The sequence below is a fragment of the Lepisma saccharinum genome, unplaced genomic scaffold (assembly GCF_977018435.1).
Source record: "Lepisma saccharinum unplaced genomic scaffold, izLepSacc3.1 HAP1_SCAFFOLD_42, whole genome shotgun sequence".
In the NCBI taxonomy this organism is placed as follows: domain Eukaryota; kingdom Metazoa; phylum Arthropoda; class Insecta; order Zygentoma; family Lepismatidae; genus Lepisma; species Lepisma saccharinum.
Window position 1 is genome coordinate 1,446,722 of NW_028142902.1, and position 5,886 is coordinate 1,452,607.

Consider the following 5,886-nt stretch of genomic DNA (forward strand, 5'->3'; position numbering starts at 1 on the left):
AAATAACCACTCTGATTGTTGAAACAATGTAATACAACCTATGGCCTCACGTTTTACGATAACATCATATAAAATTTCAAACTCGCATATCTCCGTTACTATAGGAGATACAAAGGTGATTTTACATTAAATGTAATCAGGTCGAAGCTCTCTATTGGCTCATCAGGAAAAATTTAATCCTTTTGTAATATTCATGCTTAGTTACCATGGAAACTCTCATAACAATAAAGTAAACAATCTATTTGTGCATAATATTAGTCATCGTCGTGGAGATTTGAAATAACCACTCTGATTGTTGAAACAATGTAATACAACCTATGGCCTCACGTTTTACGATGACATTATATAAAATTTCAAACTCGCATATCTCCGTTACTATAGGAGATACAAAGGTGATTTTACATTAAATGTAATCAGGTCGAAGCTCTCTATTGGCTCATCAGGAAAAATTTAATTCTTTTGTAATATTCATGCTTAGTTACCATGGAAACTCTTATAACAATAAAGTAAACAATCTATTTGTGCATAATTGTAGTCTTCGTCGTGGAGATTTGAAATAACCACTCTGATTGTTGAAACAATGTAATACAACCTATGGCCTCACGTTTTACGATAACATTATATAAAATTTCAAACTCGCATATCTCCGTTACTATAGGAGATACAAAGGCGATTTTACATTAAATGTAATCAGGTCGAAGATCTCTATTGGCTCATCAGGAAAAATTTAATCCTTTTGTAATATTCATGCTTAGTTACCATGGAAACTCTCATAACAATAAAACAAACAATCTATTTGTGCATGATTGTAGTCGTCGTCGTGGAGATTTGAAATAACCACTTTGATTTTTGAAAAAATGTAATACAACCTATGGCCTCACGTTTTACGATAACATTATATAAAATTTCAAACTCGTATATCTCCGTTACTATAGGAGATACAAAGGTGATTTTACACTCAATGTAATCAGGTCGAAGCTCTCTATTGGCTCATCAGGAAAAATTTAATCCTTGTGTAATATTCATGCTTAGTTACCATGGAAACTCTCATAACAATAAAGCAAACAATCTATTTGTGCATGATTGTAGTCGTCGTCGTGGATATTTGAAATAACCACTCTGATTTTTGAAAAAATGTAATACATCCTATGTAATCACGTTTACGATAACATTATATAAAATTTCAAACTCGTATATCTCCGTTACTATAGGAGATACAAAGGTGATTTTACACTCAATGTAATCAGGTCGATGCTCTCTATCGGCTCATCAGGAAAAATTTAATTCTTTTGTAATATTCATGCTTAGTTACCATGGAAACTCTCATAACAGTAAAGTAAACAATCTATTTGTGCATAATATTAGTCATCGTCGTGGAGATTTGAAATAACCACTCTGATTGTTGAAACAATGTAATACAACCTATGGCCTCACGTTTTACGATAACATTATATAAAATTTCAAACTCGCATATCTCCGTTACTATAGGAGATACAAAGGCGATTTTACATTAAATGTAATCAGGTCGAAGATCTCTATTGGCTCATCAGGAAAAATTTAATCCTTGTGTAATATTCATGCTTAGTTACCATGGAAACTCTCATAACAATAAAGCAAACAATCTATTTGTGCATGATTGTAGTCGTCGTCGTGGAGATTTGAAATAACCACTCTGATTTTTGAAAAAATGTAATACATCCTATGGAATCACGTTTACGATAACATTATATAAAATTTCAAACTCGTATATCTCCGTTACTATAGGAGATACAAAGGTGATTTTACACTCAATGTAATCAGGTCGATGCTCTCTATTGGCTCATCAGGAAAAATTTAATCCTTTTGTAATATTAATGCTTAGTTACCATGGAAACTCTCATAACAATAAAGTAAACAATCTATTTGTGCATAATATTAGTCATTGTCGTGGAGATTTGAAATAACCACTCTGATTGTTGAAACAATGTAATACAACCTATGGCCTCACGTTTTACGATAACATTATATAAAATTTCAAACTCGCATATCTCCGTTACTATAGGAGATACAAAGGTGATTTTACATTAAATGTAATCAGGTCGAAGCTCTCTATTGGCTCATCAGGAAAAATTTAATTCTTTTGTAATATTCATGCTTAGTTACCATGGAAACTCTTATAACAATAAAGTAAACAATCTATTTGTGCATAATTGTAGTCTTCGTCGTGGAGATTTGAAATAACCACTCTGATTGTTGAAACAATGTAATACAACCTATGGCCTCACGTTTTACGATAACATTATATACAATTTCAAACTCGCATATCTCCGTTACTATAGGAGATACAAAGGCGATTTTACATTAAATGTAATCAGGTCGAAGATCTCTATTGGCTCATCAGGAAAAATTTAATCCTTTTGTAATATTCATGCTTAGTTACCATGGAAACTCTCATAACAATAAAGCAAACAATCTATTTGTGCATGATTGTAGTCGTCGTCGTGGAGATTTGAAATAACCACTCTGATTTTTGAAAAAATGTAATACATCCTATGTAATCACGTTTACGATAACATTATATAAAATTTCAAACTCGTATATCTCCGTTACTATAGGAGATACAAAGGTGATTTTACACTCAATGTAATCAGGTCGATGCTCTCTATCGGCTCATCAGGAAAAATTTAATTCTTTTGTAATATTCATGCTTAGTTACCATGGAAACTCTCATAACAGTAAAGTAAACAATCTATTTGTGCATAATATTAGTCATCGTCGTGGAGATTTGAAATAACCACTCTGATTGTTGAAACAATGTAATACAACCTATGGCCTCACGTTTTACGATAACATTATATAAAATTTCAAACTCGCATATCTCCGTTACTATAGGAGATACAAAGGCGATTTTACATTAAATGTAATCAGGTCGAAGATCTCTATTGGCTCATCAGGAAAAATTTAATCCTTGTGTAATATTCATGCTTAGTTACCATGGAAACTCTCATAACAATAAAGCAAACAATCTATTTGTGCATGATTGTAGTCGTCGTCGTGGAGATTTGAAATAACCACTCTGATTTTTGAAAAAATGTAATACATCCTATGGAATCACGTTTACGATAACATTATATAAAATTTCAAACTCGTATATCTCCGTTACTATAGGAGATACAAAGGTGATTTTACACTCAATGTAATCAGGTCGATGCTCTCTATTGGCTCATCAGGAAAAATTTAATCCTTTTGTAATATTCATGCTTAGTTACCATGGAAACTCTCATAACAATAAAGTAAACAATCTATTTGTGCATAATATTAGTCATTGTCGTGGAGATTTGAAATAACCACTCTGATTGTTGAAACAATGTAATACAACCTATGGCCTCACGTTTTACGATAACATTATATAAAATTTCAAACTCGCATATCTCCGTTACTATAGGAGATACAAAGGTGATTTTACACTCAATGTAATCAGGTCGATGCTAACTATTGGCTCATCAGGAAAAATTTAATCCTTTTGTAATATTCATGCTTAGTTACCATGGAAACTCTCATAACAATAAAGTAAACAATCTATTTGTGCATAATATTAGTCATCGTCGTGGAGATTTGAAATAACCACTCTGATTGTTGAAACAATGTAATACAACCTATGGCCTCACGTTTTACGATAACATTATATAAAATTTCAAACTCGTATATCTCCGTTACTATAGGAGATACAAAGGTGATTTTACACTCAATGTAATCAGGTCGATGCTCTCTATCGGCTCATCAGGAAAAATTTAATTCTTTTGTAATATTCATGCTTAGTTATCATGGAAACTCTCATAACAGTAAAGTAAACAATCTATTTGTGCATAATATTAGTCATCGTCGTGGAGATTTGAAATAACCACTCTGATTGTTGAAACAATGTAATACAACCTATGGCCTCACGTTTTACGATAACATTATATAAAATTTCAAACTCGCATATCTCCGTTACTATAGGAGATACAAAGGCGATTTTACATTAAATGTAATCAGGTCGAAGATCTCTATTGGCTCATCAGGAAAAATTTAATCCTTGTGTAATATTCATGCTTAGTTACCATGGAAACTCTCATAACAATAAAGCAAACAATCTATTTGTGCATGATTGTAGTCGTCGTCGTGGAGATTTGAAATAACCACTCTGATTTTTGAAAAAATGTAATACATCCTATGGAATCACGTTTACGATAACATTATATAAAATTTCAAACTCGTATATCTCCGTTACTATAGGAGATACAAAGGTGATTTTACACTCAATGTAATCAGGTCGATGCTCTCTATTGGCTCATCAGGAAAAATTTAATCCTTTTGTAATATTCATGCTTAGTTACCATGGAAACTCTCATAACAATAAAGTAAACAATCTATTTGTGCATAATATTAGTCATTGTCGTGGAGATTTGAAATAACCACTCTGATTGTTGAAACAATGTAATACAACCTATGGCCTCACGTTTTACGATAACATTATATAAAATTTCAAACTCGCATATCTCCGTTACTATAGGAGATACAAAGGCGATTTTACATTAAATGTAATCAGGTCGAAGATCTCTATTGGCTCATCAGGAAAAATTTAATCCTTGTGTAATATTCATGCTTAGTTACCATGGAAACTCTCATAACAATAAAGTAAACAATCTATTTGTGCATAATATTAGTCATTGTCGTGGAGATTTGAAATAACCACTCTGATTGTTGAAACAATGTAATACAACCTATGGCCTCACGTTTTACGATAACATCATATAAAATTTCAAACTCGCATATCTCCGTTACTATAGGAGATACAAAGGTGATTTTACATTAAATGTAATCAGGTCGAAGCTCTCTATTGGCTCATCAGGAAAAATTTAATCCTTTTGTAATATTCATGCTTAGTTACCATGGAAACTCTCATAACAATAAAGTAAACAATCTATTTGTGCATAATATTAGTCATCGTCGTGGAGATTTGAAATAACCACTCTGATTGTTGAAACAATGTAATACAACCTATGGCCTCACGTTTTACGATGACATTATATAAAATTTCAAACTCGCATATCTCCGTTACTATAGGAGATACAAAGGTGATTTTACATTAAATGTAATCAGGTCGAAGCTCTCTATTGGCTCATCAGGAAAAATTTAATTCTTTTGTAATATTCATGCTTAGTTACCATGGAAACTCTTATAACAATAAAGTAAACAATCTATTTGTGCATAATTGTAGTCTTCGTCGTGGAGATTTGAAATAACCACTCTGATTGTTGAAACAATGTAATACAACCTATGGCCTCACGTTTTACGATAACATTATATAAAATTTCAAACTCGCATATCTCCGTTACTATAGGAGATACAAAGGCGATTTTACATTAAATGTAATCAGGTCGAAGATCTCTATTGGCTCATCAGGAAAAATTTAATCCTTTTGTAATATTCATGCTTAGTTACCATGGAAACTCTCATAACAATAAAACAAACAATCTATTTGTGCATGATTGTAGTCGTCGTCGTGGAGATTTGAAATAACCACTTTGATTTTTGAAAAAATGTAATACAACCTATGGCCTCACGTTTTACGATAACATTATATAAAATTTCAAACTCGTATATCTCCGTTACTATAGGAGATACAAAGGTGATTTTACACTCAATGTAATCAGGTCGATGCTCTCTATTGGCTCATCAGGAAAAATTTAATTCTTTTGTAATATTCATGCTTAGTTACCATGGAAACTCTCATAACAGTAAAGTAAACAATCTATTTGTGCATAATATTAGTCATCGTCGTGGAGATTTGAAATAACCACTCTGATTGTTGAAACAATGTAATACAACCTATGGCCTCACGTTTTACGATAACATTATATAAAA